The 21,883-nt window shown below is 41.3% G+C and overlaps 1 long non-coding RNA gene across 1 annotated transcript in view; it reads left to right on the forward strand.

The window, feature by feature from the left end:
• Window positions 1-1,882: 1,882 nt before the first annotated feature.
• LOC141576316 (uncharacterized) overlaps window positions 1,883-21,883 on the forward strand; it is a 546,933-nt gene continuing 526,932 nt past the window's right edge. Inside the window, exons 1-2 of the long non-coding RNA XR_012504669.1 lie at window positions 1,883-3,079; window positions 5,100-5,169. This is a non-coding gene — a long non-coding RNA (uncharacterized LOC141576316). The remainder of the gene's footprint in view (window positions 3,080-5,099; window positions 5,170-21,883) is intronic.

A 21,883-nucleotide genomic window follows, 5' to 3' on the forward strand; every position in this document is an offset into this window, starting at 1 on the left:
GTCCTTCCGGGCAGAGAAAGATGTGCAGAGGCCACGGTGAGGGAGAAAAGTGGGCATGGCCAGGAAGTTGGAAGAAGTTCATTGTTTTAGGGGGAGTGTGTCATAGGAGATGACACATGGTGTGTCTGGAGGCCTGGTTATTAAACATTTACCAGTGCAGCACTGAAGATGAGGTTCGGAAAGCAGATAAAAGCGAGGTCATGAAGAGTGTGTGTGTCATGCTCAGGAGGCGGAGCTTTATCCTGAATCCTGTCAGGAACCATTGAACCATTTAGGGGAGTGACACGCTCAAATTTTATTTTTCAGAAAGATTACTCAGAAAATGGACTCAGAGGAGAAGAGTGGCAGCACGGAGACAGATTAAGAGCCTGCTTCAGTGACTGAGGCTAGAGATGCTGAAGGTGGTGGGATAGGAGGGTGAACACGTTCAAAAGATGCAAAAGCGTAGGATCGATGGAACCTGTGGCCAAATTGGATACGAGCTGAGGGGGAGAATTGAACATTTCTGGCTTGGGCAACTGCGGGGATGGCAGAGATATCTGTCAAGGTAGAGGGGACAGGAAGTTACACAGGTTTAGGGGATGGGGATTGTGAGGAGATTATCTGAGCATGTTTTCTCTCACACTTGGCATTTATTCTCTTTGGTTGTCTTTTGTTACTCAGCTTTTCCCGTGCTCTGTTCTCTCCCCAGGAGGACTCTGGTCCTTCTGAGGTCTTGGGCCACATTAACTCACATGGGTGAGCCCCAGGGCCTTTAACTCATTACCACTCCCTGAGAGCTCACTTCCCACCCAGACCACATGAAGCCCCGAGTGCAGCCCACCAGCAGCTGCAACCAATGGGTCTGACCGATTGAGTGTGGCAGGAACTTTAAGCCAGGACACAAGTTCACCCTGAAGATGTGTATCTCCTTGAACGGAAGCTAAACACCCAAGCTGACCTTGCCCTCTTCTGGGAGGGAGGACAGTGGAGCAGAGGCTGTGGGTTGGTGGGGTGATGACCGGCTCCTCAGAGACCCTGCTCTCTCTCTTTGCAGAACCCCATAAATCCTCCCAAAGGGAGTCATTCCCTCAGGATCAGGAGGGCGCTCCGCATTCCTGAAATCAGTGAAGGCAAAGTGTGCAGAGATTTCTGAGAAAAGTAAATGTGGTGTGAGCATGATCCCTGGGTGTTACTGTGCAGCAGAGCAGGCTTTTTTTCTTTTTTCCCTCCACTGAATGGTGTTCTTTGCTCTCAAGTTAACTCATGCACTGGATTTGGTCCAAGTACATTTTGTTTCTTGATTTCCAGCCAGGCTTCTCTCAGTTGTGGTGTATTCTCTGCTGTGCTTCCCTCCTTCCCCTGTCCCTTTCTCTCTTTTTATCATCATTTCAACTTTTCCATGTGACTGAACTACACAGAGGCCAGGTCTCTGGCTTAGGTAGGGCCCCCACGTTAGAAAAGCCAGAGAGACCCTATAATTGGTGGCCCCTCACTCAGCCCTGTCCCATGCAGCAAGGTAGGTCTGCAGGCGGCTGAGGCAGAAAGCCTTTGAACTCTGCCCTCTGCCAAATGATTTCCAGATGTGTCAACTCCCGCCTCCCTCTGTTCTCTGACTGTAGCCCTGCCAACATACATCTGCTGATTTCTGGTGCACAGGAAACATGAAAGAGTGTCTTTTACAACATCTGCTCTCTTTCCCTACTTCTCCCCCTGACTTCTCAGACTCTGCCCTATATTTCATCTCCCCTCTTAAACAAATTCATTAAGGAATCACTGCACAGCCCTCCTTGGACCCCAGATGCCAGCTCGTCTGTCCAAGCCAACCCCCCCACCCCCACCCCCACCCGCCAAAGACCGTTCTTCGCTCTCTGGACAGTTGACCAGAGCGCCACTAGAATCATTAAAGAAGCACATTGGACTTGCTGAGGGAGAAAATAACTGAGTTTTCTCCACTGGGCTGATGCCAGTCGGCAAGCTGCAAGGGGAGAGTTTGGCTGTAAGGAGGACAGAGCAGGGCCCCGAAGATGAAAACCCAGGTCTCCCTGGAGAGTTCGCCCGCCGCACATCCTAGGGAAGAGGTGAGGTCTTTCGGGGCAAACCTTTTTCCCACAGACGTTCAGTTTCTTGAACTATAAACAAGGCAGGCTTCTGGAAAATTGGAAGTCTTCATGTGCGGAATAAGTTCCTCACCTCCTCTGCTCTCCTGGGGGATGGCGCCTGTCAAGCTGAAAGGACAGAGGAAGACCTGCTCTCAATGTAACTCAAGGGAGGAGAGTCAGAGACCCTTTTAGCAGAACAGACCAGGAGGCTGTTACTGAGGCGCCTGCTCTGACTGGGAAGGTGACTTGATCACTGTGGAAAGAGACACTTGATCTTCATTCGGCCCTTCATCTGCGTGGACCCTAAACTCCCTCCACCTTCACCCCAGGGGACACGGAATGAAACCAAATGACAAAATCCGGGAGAGGAAAACAGGGCGCCCTATGCAAGGGAGCAGAGAATTGAAGGCACCTAAGGGCTCAGGGGCCTGAGAGAGGGACAGTTGTTAGTAGGGGCTCCCCTAGCCCTGGACCTGTGTCACAGGCCGGTAGCCTCCCCTGGAAGGCAGTGCAGCTTCCAGGCGTTCAGGAGAGCTGCTCCTGAGTACCACCCAGAGGGAGCCTAATAGGTAGCTAATTGGTGACTTTCTGGAACCTGGGTAAGACTGTCCTGCCGGCTAATCTGAAGGGTGTGGTGGAGCCTGGGCACCATTTCCGTTCTGCTTTAATTATCCTGCGCACCTCAGTCTCTAGTATCAGATGAAGCCCTAAGATTTGTCTGTTTTTTGCCACAGTGGCCTTCCTATTTGAAGCAAACAAACAAACAAACAAACATACAGACAAACCAAGAAACACATTAGCCTCATACTTCAAGTAGGGCTTATTTGAGAAAAACAAAGGGAGAAGGTAAGGCTTGTTCTGGAATTCTGCTTCCACCCATGCCTTTCCTTGCAACTCCCTCAAGGACATTGGAACACATCTGCAGCTACATAGCTCCTTCTCAAGAAGAGCAGAATCTGTAAAACAAGACTTTTTCAAACAAGGACGGTGGATAAAGGGTAAACAGCCTTTCCTTTCTGCATGAGAACTTGACCTTTGGTTAACTGTCCAGCTCTGTTACTCTGGCAACCTCTTAGGTTAAAATGCAAACTGTATTTCCAAGCAACATTGCTGATCATAAAATGACCCCTGACTGGTCAATTATATCTGGGCTGGGAGGAAGCTCTAAAGAACCAGAAATTCCTGTTAAGGACACCATACTTTAGGCTCCCCTGGGTGTGGTGACTTTTGTAATGCAGTGTCCCTTGTGGGGAGTGAAAGCCATGTCTAGGGAGTTGCTACAAGAGATCTTGGCTCCTTTTGGGAATGAGGATTTTAAGCCAGGTTAACTCCCACATCTGCCCAGTGTGGCTCTTATCCCTTGTACCTGAGCAGAAGTTAGTGCTGCATGTCTGGGCAGGCTGACGTACTGACCTTCACTGAGGGAAACCCCTGGTGCTGCCCTTCTGGTGACCTGTGGTCCTGCCTTACATTGTTCTGAGTAGACCACTTGTGGTCTCTGGTTGTCTTGTGAGTGTGAGCGTCTAGTTGAGGCCAAGAAGTTCCTCTGATGGGTGGTATAGAGGGTATAACTGACTTCCTGTTAATATGTTATTTCCCTTAGGGGTAATTACCTTTTCCAGAAGTAGACTAGTGGGTGGAGGACATACTTAGAGTGCCCGGTTTTCCTCACATCACACCTGTAGGGCACACTCTGGCTTCAGGACTTTTGGTCCCCCTCAAATGATGCTCGGGAAGAAAGTGGGTGATATCTAATTTTATTTTGCATGTACCTGTCACCCAAAGCTGTTAAAGATATAAAAAACACACCCACCTTCTGTGTCAACTTTCTTACTACAAAGGCTCTAATTTCAAAATTCAGGGAACCCATGAGAGGGGTTTCCATCTTCTAAGTTTACCTATCCGAATTATAAGCTCAGTTACTGGAGAGAGAACTACTGGTTTCACTATGACATCGACCAGGGCCAGAATTTCATGTATCATCTGTCCTCTGTACTTCTTCTCTAACCAGAGAAACAGTAGGAAATGGCATTTATGATTTTTTTCTTAGCAGTGTAGGGTCAAAACAACCATACTGATTCTACACTAATTCTTGAATTTTATTTAAAAGGAGCAAAAAAATGTAGGCACTATGAGGGGAAAAAGCTGATGTCAGATGTTGTAGTGGAAAAATCATGGCCCTCCACCTGGGCTCCCAGGTAAGTTAGCTCATAGACCCAGAGCCCAGTGATTGAAGAGGAGGCTGGGTCTCCTTGAAGAAGAGTGTTGTAAGTCCATCACATGTGTAAACAATACACATTACCTCAGCCTTTCCCCAGAGTGACCTATGGATACTTACCAGAGTAACTGTGTACTGGCGAAAGGGAAATACAGAGTTGTTCCGACCTTATTTGGCTGTGAAAAAAATCATAAATGCCATTTACTACTGTTTCTCTGGCTAGGGAAGAAAGGTGGTACAGAGGACAAGTGATAAATGAAATTCTGGCATTTGCTATAGACCAGAAATTGACACAACATTGTAAACTGACTATACTCAGTAAAAAAGGCCAAAAACCCTGCCGCACTATAGTGCTGCCCATCTATGGATGTATACCCCTTGGAATACTGTGACCTGTATCAGACATTATCACAGGCTTGAAGCAAAGCACTGTCAGGTTGTACCTGTGTAAAGCTAATCAAGGCTTGGGGCTTTGCTATCGCAGTAGCGAGAGGAAGAGGTGGGAGTGGAGAGGATTTGAAATAGAACACAAATGTGTCTGATATGCCTAGGCCAGGGTCAGACAGCGTCTACACTGGCCCCAGGTGATTTCTACCTCCTGGCATTGTATAAGCACCTCCCCTTGAGTAACTTATTTCTGACCAAAGAATACGGAAGGGTTATTGCTTCTGTGACTAGGTTACCAAAAAATGTGACTTCTGTCTTGCTAGAAAATGCTCTTTTTTGTTTGGCTTTGACAAAGCAAGTTGCTATGTTGGGGAGGTCCACCTGCCAAGGAACTAAGGGTGATTGATCTCCAGCCCACAGCCAGCAATTAACCGAAGCCTGCATTCCAACAGCTCCAAGGAACTGAATCCTGCCAGCAACCAGGTAAGCAAGCTTGGAGGCAGGTCCTCCCGTGGCTGGGCCTTCAGACGAGACCCTAGCCTTATTTGACATTTTGAACGCAGCGCTGTCAGAGGCTGTGAAGCCCAGGTTCAGCTGAGCCTTGCCTGCATTCCTGACTCGCGTAATAAGAAGATAATTGGGAGATAAAAAAGTGTATATTGTTTTAAGCTGCTAAATTTTAGGGCAGTTTGTTACTATGATGACAAACAGTCCTGGTTTGCCTGGGACTGTTCTGGTTTTAGTACTGGAAGTTTTTTTTTTTAAGCTTTTTAAAATTTGAGGTATAATTGACATATAACCTTAGTTTCACATGTACAGCATAATGATTTGATATTTGTACACGTTGCCAGATGATCACAATAAGTCTAGTTAATATCCCCCCATTACCACACATAGTTATGAGTTTTTCCTTATAATGAGAACTTTTAAGATCTATTCTCCTAGCAACTTTCAAATATGCAATACCATATTATTACCTATAGTCACAGTGCTGTACTGTACATCCCCAGGACTTACATTTTTATAACTGGGAGTTTGTATCTTTTGACCCCCTTCACCCATTTCTCCCCCTCTAACCCCTCCACCTCTGGCAACCACCTCTCTGTTCTCTGTATTGATGAGCTTGTTTTTTGTTTATTTTTTAGATTCCATGTGTAAGTGAGATCATATGGTATTTGTCTTTCTCTGTCTGACTTATTTCACTTAGAAATAACATAATGCCCTTGAGGTCCCTCCATATTGTTGCAGATAGCAAGATTTAATTCTTTTTTATGGTTGAATGATGTTCCATTGTGTGTGTGTGTGTGTGTATCACATTTTATTTATCCATTCATCCACTGATAGACACTTGGGTTGTTTCCATGTATCTTGGCTATTATAAATAATGCTGCAGTGAACATGGGGTTACATGTATCTTTTCAAGTTAGTATTGCTTGTTTTTCAGGTAAATACCCAAAAGTGGAATTGCTTGGTCATATGGTAGTTGTATTTTTAATTTTTTGAGGACTCTCCATACTATTTTCCAGAGTGGCTGCAGCAATTTATATTCCCATCAAGAGTGCACAAGAGTTCCCTTTTTTCCACATCCTCGCCAGCACTTGTCATTAGTTGTCTTTTCCATAATAGCCATTCTAACAGATGTGAGGTGATACCTCATTGTGGTTTTGACTTGTATTTCCCTGATCATTAGTGACACTGAGCACTCTTTTTGTGTACCTGTTGGCCAGCTGCATGTCTTCTTTGGAAAAATGTTTGGATCTTCTGCCCATTTAAAAAATTGGATTGTTTGGGTTTTTTTTTTTTTTTTTTTGCTATTGAGTTGTGTGAATTCTTTATACATTTTGAATATTAACCCTTTCTCAGATATATGATTTGCAAATACTTTCTCCCGTTTCATATGTTGTCTTTTCATTTTGTTGATGATTTTCTTTGCTGTGCAGCTTTTTAGTTTGGTATAGTCCCTCTTGCTTATTTTTGCTTTTGGTGTCAGATTAAAAAAAAATCACTGCCAAGCTTACCAAATAAATATGTTTTCTAAATTTTAGGGCAGTTTATTATTAGGATGACTAAGAGCCTGAGTTTGCCTGGGACTGTTGTAGTTTCAGCACTGAAAGTTCTGAGTTTCAGTAAACCCCACAGTCCTGGACAAACCAAGACATCTGGTAACTGTGTTTGTGATGAGGTAGTAGATAACTGATACACTTATGCACATGTTATTTCTCATGCATGCAGGTGTATCTTCATGATCGATTCCCAGGTCTAAATGGTAAATTCATCTAGAATTGTGTTAGATGTTTCCAAATTTCCTTTCGTAGGGATTGTGCTATTTCATACTCCCATCTACAGTGTGAGAGTGCCTGTTTCTCCATAGTCTCCTAACAGTTTGTTCTCATTATCTGTTTATTTGATAATTAAATTAATTTAACATTTGATTATATATGTAGGTGTATGCTGAATCACATTAGAATAAAGAAATACATTTAAACATTAATTAACACTTACAGAATTAAGTGCATGATTTTTACTTTGTTTGTTCCCACAAACTCTTTTCACTGAATTCACAAAAGGGAAACAGTGAACCTTACTGACTAGATAGTCAATCAGTCATGGGTCGCTCAACTGATGTGTGTATGTGCATCTTGTGTATGTGTCTGTGTGTGTCTATGTGTGTCTCCTTGACCGTCCTCCCCCATAACTTGATTCCATGTAAAGTGGTAACTAAACTTGCAACTTCACCTTAATCTCTTGCTCCATCATGGGCAGAGTTGGCCCGAATGGCATGTTTAGCCTCAGTACTGGATTAGTGTACCAAAGGAGTGTGTGACATGGCAGAGGGAAGAGAAGACAGTGGTTTGAGTGGATCCTTTGTGACTGACTGCTAGCAGATTTGGCAAACTCAGATGTCTATAATGTCAGGCATTTAACTGAAGGGAACGAACATGGCTGGATTAGGAGGCTGATGAACTGGATAGCAAATGCCCTGTCCATACAGTCACCTCCAGCAGTGGTGAGGCCATGGAGGAATGCAGGCCAGTTTTACCATCTCAGTGTTTCAAGATAAACTGAAACTGCAGTTTTAGAGAAATATTTAATTGTGGCTTCTTAAAAAATAAAAAAGCCCCACAAAACAACAACCCACAATTTGCAGCAAGAACATGTCTATAGACCAGCTTTGGCCTCTGGGCTGCCAGTCTGGGGCTAGGAGAATGTGCAGAAGAAGGGGAAAATGAATCACTGTTTCCAGAACATCTATGGGCCATTGTTCTTCACCTGGTCCTGGAATTAATGTATTATCAACCTGATTTTCCTGATGAGGAAACTGAAGCGCAGGGAGGTTAGTAACTAGTCTAAGATCCTTTAACAGAATCGTGGCAGATCCCTGCCTGTCTTTAGACGCCTAAATCTCCATTCTTTCCACCTTACAAGTCAAGGTCAGTGCTCTCCCTGGTGTGAATGATTTTTCAGTTGTCCTCAGATGATGTTCCTGAGCTGAAATTAAAGTGCAATCGAAGTGACTCCCCATTCCTCTTAACTTTGTTGCCCAGTGGCGTAAGCCAGACAGACACATTTATGGTTACAATTGTTTGGGAAGTGTCCTTGGGGTGGTTCTGTGGGGCTTCACCTTAGTGTGTTCAGTGACTTCCTTTCAAATGGGAAGTGCATGCAACAAGAATTTTTTAGTTTTGATGTCCCCTGAACTGGTTTAAACCTCCCTTTTAAGAAGTATTATGAGGGTGAAGGGAATTCAAACGAGAGTAAAATTAGATTAGGAGCCCAGTGTAGACGAACTGTTCTGCTTTATGTCCTGTACCTGGCAGTGCTTGTGATCTTGTTTACTGTGCCTTCTGTTTATAGTTCTTGCCTTCCCCAAATTGCTCCCCCAGGACAGCCTGTGAGGTGGTGTGAATGGGGCTCTTGTAAACAGAAATGAGGCTCAGAAGGTTCAGGCCCGGGGGCAGTCAGTCCCACTGGCTGCAGGTCCTCTTATATTTTATAACCTGAGGAGGCTCTTTTATTCTTATTTTTATCACTTTTTCTAACTATTGTTTTATAAGTCTGCTTTTAGTCACTTCACTCAGCAATTCTCCCTGCTCATTCCCCTCACCTGGGAGTTCTTTTTTCTTTTTTCAGATTTTGCATCTGTATACCTGTTTTGTAGATTTAATTGTGTTTTTAATGATCAAGAGAAAATTGTCTGAAGTGTTTAGAATCCAAGTAAGTCAGCCTCTACAATGCAAAATTACACAGTTTAGTAAGGAAGTGTTTTGATGCTCTTTGAGTACATTGAATACTAATATAAGAGCATGGGGGAATAGTACTTTGGCCACTACGGTACTTTTTTTTTCTGATTTAGAGCAAGTAACAGGGCTGGGTACTCTTTTCAGGCAGTTTTGGGGACATAGAGTGATGTGGCCTATAACTAACTTGTACCTTTCTATTCATTTTCAGTCTAACTGAAAAGAAAAAAAGTAAAGATTAGCAGATTAAAATAATAGAAACCTTCTATGAGAGCAACACATTTGTTCTCAAGAAAGCTAAAAAAGGGGGGGGGAGTTAAGCTATCTACAACTTTTCATTTTTAACTTTCTTTCTAGTTTTCGGTATCGTTTTATAAAGTTAATTAGATCATTAAATCAGTTAGGAATTGCTTTCAACTTCTAATAATAGACTCAGAAGAACAGTGGCTTTGACAAAATAAGGCCCTTTTGTACTTCCTTTCGTGTAGAACAGAAGCAAGCAGTCCAGAACTAGTACAGCAGCTCCATGGTCCTTAGGAACCCAGGCTCCCTCTGTATTTTTTGCTGCTCTATCTTTAGTGCATGAATTCTATGTTCAAGGTCACCTTGTTCTTGAGAGATGGCTGCTGGAGCTCCAGTCATCACTTCTGCCTTGTGAACATTAGGAAGAAGGAAAGGAGGTGAGTTAAGGCATTTGCATTCCAATTGAATCAACTTCTTTTGAAGACCTTTTCCTGCAACTTTCCCCAGTAATTTCTGCTTAAATTTCATTGGCCACCTGTATCTATAAGCGATGTTTGGAAATGTGGTTTGTCAGCTGGGCCCACTGCAGTGTCTAACTGTGTAGGTGTTTCTTCCTAAGGAAGAAGGGAGAATGGCTATTGGGTGGGCACGTAGCAGCCTCTACTGCAGTTGCTGTGGTTCTGCCTCTCCCTCTGGGCAGGTGTGATGGTGAAGGGGTAGGGAAACAATCCAAGCAACAGGCTACCTTGGTCAGTACAGTCCAAGAAAAATTCACACAGGGCCTGCTTCTTGTGGCCAAATTCGGCATGAGTACCCATGTCCTTATATTATCATATCATAGAATGTGTTATATTCGTCACCTATGGCTGCTATAACAAATTACCTGCAAACTTGGTGGCTTAAAGCGACAGAAGTTTGTCTTCTTATAATTCTGGAGGCCGGAGTACAAGATCAGTTTCTTGGAGCTGAAATCAAGGTAACAGGGCTGTACTCCTTCTGGGGACTCTAAGAGAGAGCCCATTCTTTGCCTCTTCCAGCTTCTGGTGGCGGCCAGCAGTTTTGAACTTGTGGCCGCATCACTCCAGTTTCTACCTCCATCTTCACGTGGCCTTCCCCTTTGTGCATCTCACAATTCCCTCCTTATAAAGGTACATGTAATTGTGCTTAGACAGACCCAGATAATCTAGGGTGAGTTCCTTCTCTCAAGATCCTTAACTTAATCATGCCTTCTGCCATGCCGCATAAGGTAGTATTCATGCTTTTACCATATCAGGTAACATTCATAGATTCTGAAGATTAGGATGTAGACCTATCTTTTGGGGTCGCCATTCAGCCCACTATACATGGGGAATAGTTTATATCCTAAATTGCCTTCACTGGCATCTGTATAAATATTTTTCTTATTGATAACCCAGTTAAGGATAATTGGTTTTCTTCTAGATATATGAAAACTTATTATATAAATATGATCAAAATTATACAAAGAACCAGATATTTACCTTCCTGTCTTATAGACATCAAAAATTATTAAACTGACTTGTCACTTAACATGGCTTTATATTTTTGCCTCCTTTTTATTTGTTTATGTTGTTTTTTTCTCACTTTTTAAAAAAGTAAGGTTAACTGAGGTATCTTTTACATACAATAAAATTCACTCATTTTAGGTGTATAATTCTATAAGTTTTGAAAAACACATATAGATATGTAACCCCACCAAAGTCAAGTTATAGAATATTTCCATAACCCACCCCCAAAATTCCATTATGCCCCTTCATAATTAATCTTGTCCCTCCACCATACTCCCTAGAAACCACTGATCTTATTTGACTCCTATAGATTTTTTTTCTTTTCAACAATGTCTTAAAAATGGAATCATACAGTATTTAGCCTTTTATCTCTCACTTCTGTCACTTAAAATACTATTTTTGAGATTCATGCCTGTTGTTGCTTGTATGAGTAGTTTGTTCCTTTTTACTGCTGAATAGTATTCCAATATATAGACATACCACATTTATCTAACTCCCAGTTGATATTCACTTGGTTTGTTTCTGGTTTTTGACAATTATGACTCAAGATAGCTATAATTTTATAGTTTTTAAAAATGTGAACATATATCTTAATTTCCTTTGGATAGATACCTAGGAATGGGTATTGCTAAGTTGTATGGGAAATGCATGTTTAACTTTCTACAAAATTGCTGAAGAGTTTCCCAAATTGGATATATCACTTTTTATGCCCACTGGTGCTCCCGGTGGTATACATCCTCACCAGCCCTTGGTAATGACAGTTTTTGTTTGTTTACATTTTAATAGGTGTGTTGTGGTATCTCAGTCAGATTTTAATGCACATTTCCCTAATGACTGATGGTTTTGAAAGTCTTTTTATGTGCTTATTTGCCATCCTTATCTATTTGATGAAGTGTCTCTTCCAATTTTTTCCCAAGTTTTAATTAAAGTTGTTTATTTTCTTATTATTAAGTTGGAAGAGTTCATTATGTATTGTGGATACCAGTCCACTGTCCAATATGCATCTTGTGCATATTTTCTCACAGTTTGTGGCTTTTCATTTTCACAGCTGTCTTTTATGCTTCAGAAACTTAATTTTAATAAATTCCAGCTTATCAATTTTTTCTTTTGTGGTTCCTGCTTTATTTGTCCTACTAAAGATATCTTTGTCTAACTCAATGTCTCAAAGGCTTTTTCTGAAGTCTGAGTTTCTCAAAGACTTTTTCTTCTAAAAATTCAGGCTTGAGATTTTACACTGAGGTCTGTGATCTATTCAGAGTCAATTTTTGGATGTGGTATGAGGTGTAGAATGAGGTTCATGTTTTTTGCATATGGATGTCCAAATTTTCCATCATCATTTGTTGAAAATCCTTTCTCCTTATACCTATGGCACCTTGGCACCTATGTCAAAAATCAATTGACCATATATGTATGGGTATATTTCTGGACTCTATTCTGTTCCCTTGTGTGTGTTATCTTTTCCTCAGTACCATACCATCTTGATCATTGTGGCTTTATTTTGAAAGTCTTGAAATTTTAATGTGACAGTTTTTACTGTGAAATAATAGGAAAAAAATGTATATTGCTCTCTGTCGCCAGATACTGGCATCGGGCTCCTAAAACCCTTGTAATTTCATAAGTGATAAGAGCACCAGAAACAGTTTTTATTCTAATATTTGGTCTTTGACTCTGGTTCCTGACACATGGCTCCTGAAGCCTGATGATTTCCTGAGTGATAAGAGTGTCTTTTGTTCTAATGAAGTGACTCTGGGTGAGCTTTTGGATGGCTTCTGGATAGGGGCTGGTCACCAGAAAGACCAAGCCATGATTAGAAGCTTGAAATTTTCAGTCCCACTCCCACTTTCCAGAGAGTGGAAAGGGGCTGGAAACGGAGTTAACGATTGATCAGGCCTATGTGAAGAAGCCTCCATGGAAATCTCTGAGAGCTTCCAAGTTGGTTGGTTGTATGTGGAGGTGCTGAGAAAGTAACACACCCAGAAAGGGGATGGGAGCTCTTTGCCCCTTCCCACATACCTCACTCTTTGTATATCTTCCATCTGGATGTTCATCTATATCATTCATCATATTTTATAATAGACTAGTAAATGCATTTCTCTGAGTTTTGTTAGCTATTTAAGCAAATTACTGAACCTAAGGAATAGTTTGGTGGAGCTCTGACTTTTAGCTAGTTGTTTAGAAGTACAGGGGACAACCTGGGACTTGTAATTAGCATCTGAACAGGGTGGGAGGTGCAGTCTTGTGGGACTGAGCCCTCAACATGTGGAATCTGGTGCTTTCTCCAGGTAGATAGTGGCAGAATTGAGTTGAACTATAGGACCCCCAGCTGGTGTTGCAAAGGATTGCTTGGTGTGAGCAAAAACCCACAGGTCTGCTGTCAGGAGTGTTATGAGTGTTGTAGTTGTGTGAGAGTAAAGGAGACATGTAAGAAGGGACTTGAGGTTTTCTAAATATCCACCTTTTTATTTTTCAAAAGTATTTTGGGTGTTTTGCTTTTCTATATAGTTCTACGTTTTGGTTTTTTGGACGGGGGAAGTAATGAGGCCTATTTATTTATTTTATTAGTTTTTTTTTTTTTTTTAATGGAGGTACTGGGGATTGAACCCAGGACGTTGTGCATGCTAACTAAGCATACACTCTACCACTGAGCTTTACCCTCCCTGCTTTATACTTTTGGAAGCATCTTGTCATTTTCTTCAAAAAAGCCTTGTGGGATTTCCATTGGATTTGCAATGAAATTATAGATTAACTTGGAGAGAATTGGCTTCTTAACAGTATTGAGTCTTCCAATTTCTGAACATATTTTAGATCTCCATTTATTTAGATCCTGTAAATCTGCTTAAAATTTAAATTTATGATTGTTCATTTTTTGTATATAGAAATTATAATTTTAAAAAATTAGCCTTGTATCCTGATATCTTGCTAAATTCATTGATTAATTCTAGTAGACTTTTAAAAAAATTCTTTAGGATTTTCTACGTAGATACATATTTTCTGAGTGTAGAGGCAATTTAGTTTCTTCTGTTTCAATCTGAATGCCTTTTTATTTCTTTTGTTGCCTTAGTGTACTGCCTAGGACCTCTAGGAAGACAGTAAGGACTGGTAAGAGTGGACATTCTTGCTCTGTTCTCAACCTTCACGGAAAAGCGTTCATTCTTTCAACATTAAGTGTGTTATTAGCTGTAGGTTTTCCATAGATACCCTTTATCACTATGAAGAAGTTCCTTTCAATCCTTAGTTTGCAAAGAGTTTTTATTATGAATGGATGTTGAATATTTCTGTTTCTGTAGCTCTTGAGATGATGATGTGGTTTTCCCTACTTGGCTGATAGGATTGATTTTCAAATGCTGAACCAACTTTTCATTCCTGGGATGCGAAGGCCTTGTTTCAGCAACATGACCACATCAACCAGGCATTCAGTTCTGGTTTTTTTAATGTTATTTTTTATTGAAATGTAATTGATATACAATGTTATTTTCCAGTGTACAGCAAAGCGATCCAGTTATACATATACATACATATATATACATATATATTTTTTCAGATTCTTTTCCATTATATGTTATTACAATAAATTGAATATAGTTCCCTGTGCTATACAGTAGGTCCTTGTTGTTTATCTATTTTATGTATAGTAATGTGTATCTTTTAATCCCAAACTCTTAATTTATCCCTCCTCTGTCCTTTCCCCTTTGGTAACCATTGTTCGTTTTCTATGTCCGTGAGTCTGCTTTTGGATTGTAAATAAAATTTGTATCATTTTTTTTAGATTCCACATATAAGTGATATCATATGCTATAATATATATATATATATATATATATATATGTATATATATATCCCACATCTTCTTATCCAGTCATCTGTCGATGGACATTAGACATTTAGCTTGTTTCCATGTCTTGGCTATTGTAAATAGTGCTGCTATGAACATTGGGGTACATGTGTCTTTTAGGATTATAGTTTTCTTTGGATATATGCCCAGTAGTGGGATTGCTGGATCATGTGGTAAGTCTGTTTTTAGCTTTTTAGGAACCTTTATACTGTCCTCCATAGTGGCTACATCACTTTACATTTTCACCAACAGTGTAGAAGGGTTCCTTTTTCTCCACACTATCTCCAGCATTTATTATTTGAAGACTTTTGAATCATGGCCATTCTGACTGGTGTGAGGTGATACCTCTTTGTAGTTTTGATTTGCATTTCTCTAATAATTAACGATATTGAGCATATTTTCATGTGCCTGTTGGCCATCTGCATGTCTTCTCTGAAGAATGTCTATTTAGGTCTTCTGCCCACTTTTAAATTGGTTTGTTTGTTTGTCTGTTTTGATATTAAGCTGTATGAACTGTTTGTATATTTTGGAAATTAGTCCCTTGTCTGTCATGTCATTTGCGATTATTTTCTCCCATGCCGTAGGTTGTCTTTTGTTTTGTTTATGGTTTCCTTTGCTGTGCAAAAGCTTATAAGTTTAATTAGGTCCCATTTGTTTATTTTTGCTTTTATTTCCACTACTCTAGGATCTGGTTCAAAAAAATATTGCTGCAATTTACATCAAAGAGTGTTCTGCCTATGTTTTCCTCTAGGAGTTTTATAGTATCTGGTCTTACATTTAGGTCTTTAATCCATTTTGAGTTAATTTTTGTATATGGTGTTATGGAATGTTTTATTTTCATTCTTTTACGTGTAGCTGTCCAGTTTTCCTAGCACCACTTATTGAAAAGACTGTTTTTTCTCCATCATGTATTCTTGCCTCCTTTGTCATAGATTAATTGACCATAAGTGCATGGGTTTATTTCTGGACTTTCTGTCCTGTTTCATTTACCTATATGTCTGTTTTTGTGCCAGTTCCCTACTATATTGATTGCTGTAGCTTTGGAGTATAGTGTGAAGTCAGGGAGTATGATTCCTCCAGCTGTATTCTTCTTTCTCAAGATTATTTTGGCTGTTTGAGGTCTTTTGTGTTTCCATTACAAAATCAAAATTTTTTGTTCCAGGTCTGTGAAAAATATCATTGGTAATTTGATAGGGATTGCATTGACTCTGTATATTGCCTCGAGTACTGTGGCCATTTTAACAACATTGATTCTTCCAGTCCAGAACATGGTATATCTTTCTGTCTGTTTATGTTGTCTTCAATTTCTTTCATCAGTGTCTTATAGTTTTTGGAGTACAAGTCCTTTGCCTCCTTAGGTAGGTTTATTCCTAGGTATTTTATTCTTTGTGATGCACTAGTAAATGGGATTGTTTCCTTAATTTCTTTTTCTGATATTTTGTTGTTAGTGTCTAGAAATGCAAATGATTTCTGTATATTAATTTTATATTCTGCAACTTTACTGGATTAATTGATAAGCTCTAGTAGTTTTCTGATAGTTCTATTCTTATCTTTGCTAATTACACAGGTAATAAAGAGCAGTTCCTTTAATTGATCACTTTATTAATCAGTGAGTGTTTAAGAGTCTCAGCTCTGCCATTTACTATTTATTTGTATGACCTTTGGCATTGAGCCCCTTTCTCTATAGTAGCAAGGTGGGAATTTTAGTACTTTCAATAAAATGAGTCTGGTCATAATTGAATCATTGATTTCACCTCAAGGTACTTTTAATGATTAAATGAAACAAGAAAGGTAAAAATATTTTGTAAACCATAAAGTAGCATCCAAGAATATTGAGCCCTGTTGCATGGCCAGTAATCTAGGTCCTTGAGGGAGAAGGAATGTAAGTAATATATGGAACATAATTCTTGTAACAGAGGAACTTTACAAATTGGTGCTATTCTGCATGTGGTGTCATTACAGCAACTGTGTGTCTAGGATTTCCTGGAACTCCTCTCTCCCTTTGCAAATGTTGTGTGTCAGACATTGTGTCTTAATTTTTGGTTCAAAAATGTATTAATCACAGACATAGAGCCTGTAATTTAGTTTTGAAAGACGCTAAAGTCTAGTTGTGTGAATGTACTTTGGCTTTGGTGAGCCTGAAACAGGGATGTGTGTGTGTGTGTGTGTGTGTGTGTGTAATACATGTTTACACATATATTTTTAATTGGTAAAATGTTTTCTCTCCTTTCGGGAATGATATTCACATGATTTCATTTTTCTTTCATATGATATAAAGTTGATTTTGAATCAGCTAAACACAAAGGAATGCCTTGTCTGAAATGTTTTCTTTCTTCCTTCTTTCTAAAAAATTTTTCACTTTCCAGAAACTTGATTCAGCCAAGTGAGAATCTTCAGTCTTAGCCAAAGGTTTGTTCCCAAATTGATACAATCCTATAGTCTAATTCTGAAAGAAATAATTCTTGCTGAAGATAAAGATTCTAGAAAAGAAAGCATTTTCATAAAGAAAACATGAAAATGTTGTTTCTGCAACACTAATGTGTTAGGCAGCAAGTCCAACCCATCAAAGTCACCCAGGCAAGGATACTGAAAGAGGAAGAGAGACACTTCTCAGTGGTGACTCCTTCAGCTGAGGTCCTGTGCTTGCTCTGAGGCAGAACCACAGGCTTAATTGATTTTCATAGGGACTGTGTGTGTGCCATGTCTTCTCAGACATAAGATTTTAAAGCAGTGAATCATTAAAAACAAACTACTTGTGTGTCAACTTCTTCCCGGTCATTTCTGGGGTAAACAACAAGCAGAAACTTCCTAAGTTGTGTTTCCAAGGGCCTGTTGATCTGTCTGTATCCTGCATAAATATAAAACCAAACACAGGAACTTCTAGCCTCAGGGACTCCCACCAGGATTCTCAGGCCTCCCTGGGTGAAGATTCTGGAAATTCGATGGGGAGGCTGAAAGAAATCGGGCTAGCGCTCTTCTCTATTCTTGCCCACCCCTCCCCTTCTTCTGTCCTCTTCTACCATTGAGGGGCCCTCTGCATCCTTCCCTAGGGAACCTGTGGGTCCCTGGATGGGCTAGTGTTGAAGGCCAGACACCTCCTACCCCACCATGCAAACCTGTACTCTCCTCTGACTCTTCCCAAAGGCCAGGTGGGAGTGGTGAGACCCAGATCATCTAAATACTGAAAAAAAAGTTTTCTTACTTGATTCACTGAGTAGATAAGGAGTGTGCAAACTGACAAAAAGTGCCCTGGTTAGGCCTAATCATTCCTGCTCAGGTGCTGGAAGTTGGGATAACAGAGAAAAGCTTGTGTTGAATCTGGATCTGGTGGGGTTACCCCTCCATCATTGCCAGGCCTGGATTCTACCACCTAGATATACTTTCGGGTACACATGTTATCAATGAAAGAAATGAGACCAAAGTGCCCCTGCCCACCTCCCAAAGGCCCTTGGCTGCTGAGATTCTCAGCTGAGGTGTGGGGGGAGGGTGGAAGAACCTCCTGGAGGCTTTGTAGACTACACACTCTCAGAGCTTTTCTGCTGTGGTCCCCTACTAACTCCCTCATTGAAAATCATGGCCTGAGTGATTATATAGAAATGGCCATAGTTTATATAGAAAAGTGATGCATCCCTTAGGTGGGGTTAGGGGTGGGATGGAAAAAAATTGAGAACAACTGTGCTGGTGGACTTTATACTTTTGTGAGCCTGTGATCTTATCCTGATTTGCATGGCTAGACTAGCCTATCCTCTGGGTGAGTCAGGTTCGACCAGAGAAGCAGAACCAGGGGAAGACAGCTATTACAAGGAATCGGCCTACATGATTGTAGGAGCTGAAGTCGATGGGCAGGTTGATCTAGGAGGGAAGATCAAGAACAGATGGGGACCCCAAAGGCACAGGCTGAAGCTGTGACAGGCAGGCAGGAATGGAAGTTCCAGTGAGGGGAGAACACTTGAACACCCAGATGCCATTGGTGTGCGGCTCAGGGAATACCCACGCCCCCTTTAAAGGGCATCCACTGGTTAAGTCAAGCCTACCAAGATAATTTATTTAAAGTTTATTAAGGACTTTAATTAGATCCACAAAATCCCTTCATAGCAGAGCTTAGATTAATGGATTCTTTAAAAATTGAATCTAGGACTTTGTGTGCACCAAGCATGCACTCTACCTCTGAACTGTACCCTCACCCTTTAGATTAGTGTTTGATTGCATAACTGGGAAAAGGTGTGCATTTGCTGCGAAATGGCTGCTCCTTTCCCTTCTGTCCTTGTAGTTGAGCCTCGCCAATTTGACATGTCAAAAGCCATCACTCATTCCTTCCCTCCCCTCCTTCCTTCCTAAAGAGTTCCAAAACTTTTTTATTTGGGACTTGGAATTCAGGCATTTCCAAGGTGCAGATTGGATTTTTAGAACACTTTTTGTTGGAAAAATTCATGCCGTAAGCTAGAACTCTGTCAGCCTGTGTCCTCTGTGTCAGAGTGCTTCTTTGGCATTTTCCCTCCATCTCAAGATGCCTGTTCATCCTTAGACTCAAGGCACTGGCTGCCCTGTATGCTACCCGACCCTGAAATCATTCCAGGCTGGGCTGTCAAGTCCAGGAGCATGGCAGGAAAAGATTGGTGCTACTGGAGAACGAACCAGCAAGCACTCAGAGGAATGACTTTAATATCGAAATCTCTCCACTCGCCAAATCTGTGCATATAAAGCAGCCACAACAAATGGGGCTGTAAACAATGCCAATTGTGCTGACTTCACAGCACACAGAGGCAGCAGCTTTTTAAATTCATTTCAACAAAGGGATGAATCAAACTTGTTGGCAAACAATCCCACATTGTCTTCCCTCTCTCTCTCCCAAGTGGGGCAACATTCTCTGGGCTCCAGGAAGCACTAAATGCTTGGGTGCAAAGCTCTGTGGGACAGTCAATGGGTAAATGCCAGCTACCCCAAGGTTCAGAATTGCTTGACCCTCAATCTGAATATGTAAGAACGAGACAGAATTAAAACCTTCCATCCAAGTAATTTTCATCTTGGGAAAATCCTTTTATCAACAAGCAAGTCCAGAGTTCTGCCCCAGGGTGTGTATGGAATGTCTGTCAGATTATACAGCTCAGTGCTCCAAACTGGGAGCCCATTTGCCTCTTTTTCTCTCCTCAGTGTTTAGCTGATGTGATTACATGTTTGTGTGATTACAGTCTGTTATTTGCCATAAGATAATAGGGGGGCCCAAGCAACTTGAGTGCAGGAGCTGAAAACGCACAGATCATTTACTTTAATGGCTGCACAGCCTTGGAAATGATCAGAGGGTTCAGAATCCTGTGACAGAGTAGCTGATCTTGGGCCTCAGCATCCAAGAGCAACTTGACCTCCGAGTTCTCCTCCTTGGCAAAGGTGTATCTTTAATGGGGAAAAGAAGCTTCTTTCCTCCTAATGCTGGCAGAAGCACCCAAAATGCTCCCTGTTCTTCCCTCTTTCCCTCTGTGATATTAGAGAGAGATGGGCAATTTTTCTTTAAAGGACCAGAGAGTAAATACCTTAGACTTCGTGGCCTGTAAGGTTTCTGTTGCAACTACTCAACTCTGCTGTTGCGGCATGAAACTCAGCCACAGACAGTATGTAAATGACCAGGGGGGACAGTGTTCCAATCAAAGTTTATTTATGGACACTGGAACACTTGAATTTCATGTAGTTTTTATATGTAAAATATTCTTTATTTAAAAATGTAAAAACCATTCTTGGCTTATAGACCGTCCTAAATTAAAAGAGGCAGCAGAGCGTAGATTTGGCCCAGGGCTGTAGATATGGAACCTTGTCTTAGAGCATCTTCAGATGCCACATAGAATTTGGAAGAAGAGACAGCTTTGGTGCTCCTTCTAGCCTTAAGTGTCTGGCCTTTGGTCAGAAGCCCTCAACCTGGCCTGCAGTACCTCAACCTTGGTTTTCTCATCAGCTCTCCGGAGTCACCCTTAATTCCCTCCCAACCCGATGTAGGAATGAACTAATGATGGAAAAGTCCTCAAAGAACCATAAATTCCAGTTCAAACGTCCTCTTTATTTCAAGCTCCATTTTTCTTATACTTACTGTGCTTTTGAAACATTCTCTTCCTCCTTGGCCACCTGTACCAAGAGACTTGGTTCTGAGGATGGTAGTCGTTTCCGTGAGATAACCTTGTCACTTAGATTTTGAAGTGTGAAAAGTCACTGTGTGTCAACATGCTGACGGGCCATTGGAGGCTCTGCAGGTCTGTTTCATCCAGGCTGAGTGCCCAGCGGAGCCCACTTAAAAGTTTGTCTTGTCCATTTTGTTGCATAGAAGGAAACCTTTTCTCAGATGTCTTTTCATTTTTACTGTGATATATTGCTTTCATGATGCTTTAAATGAAAGAAGTATTTTTGAACATCTCTGTGTCAGACCTGACTCTCTCTTGAAAACATAATAAGCTCTTTGGATAACTTTCCTTGTGAGAATTTAACCACAACTTGTAATTTCTGTTTTCTTTTGATCTGAACAAACTTTGCCATACTTTTAATTTTGTTACCTCTCCTCTGAGGACTTCAGACCCCCACGACCTCAAATAAAAGGTCAATATATAGAATAAGAAGAGTGACAGTAGGTCACAATGGGTCCCCTTTTGCCTTTGTCTGCATTGATTCTGTCCTTACAAAAGAGCTGGGAGATAAGCTTAGGACATTTTGTCATCCTTTTGGCAGAGAATAGGACTGCACCAGCACTGGGCCCTCCCAGATTTTCTTTGGCAAAGGAAGAAAGAAGGCAATAGTTATATCCTTTTAAATTCCCTGAAGCTTGGAAAGGATTTTGAAGTACAGTTTAGAGTAAATTAGATTGAAAAGCATAGATAGTGTCATTCTTCCCTCAGATGACACATGGCCTCTGAAATGCTCAAAAGTTTTATCAGCCACGTGCAAAACTTCAGCAGGCAACCACGCCCTTGTCTCTCAGTCTGTCCAGTTTACACATGAAGCAGGGTCCAAGGCCCAGCAGAGCCGTCTGAGAGCCGGGGAGTGGTCAGCAGCCCCAAAGAAATTCTCTCCCTGAGCTGTTCTTGCTGTTAATGGTTGTTACCTGTTCAGGGCCATTCTCAACACAAAGCAAGTCACTTTTCTGGGCTCCACTCACAGGTGGAGCCCTCCCTCTGGGCTAGGAAGCACTATGCTGGAGTGCAACACAATTTTTCCCAGCCCACAGGGAAGGAGTATCATTGGGGTTTGGGATTTCATAGCATTAACTACGAATTTGTTCTTCAGTTTCATTTTCACCTGCAAATGGGGCATGATGCCTCCTGCAGCATTAACCTTGCCACAGAGGAACTCAGTGGCACAGGATGGCAGCTGTAGGCCAGCAC

Source organism: Camelus bactrianus, chromosome 3, assembly GCF_048773025.1.
Source record: "Camelus bactrianus isolate YW-2024 breed Bactrian camel chromosome 3, ASM4877302v1, whole genome shotgun sequence".
NCBI lineage: Eukaryota > Metazoa > Chordata > Mammalia > Artiodactyla > Camelidae > Camelus > Camelus bactrianus.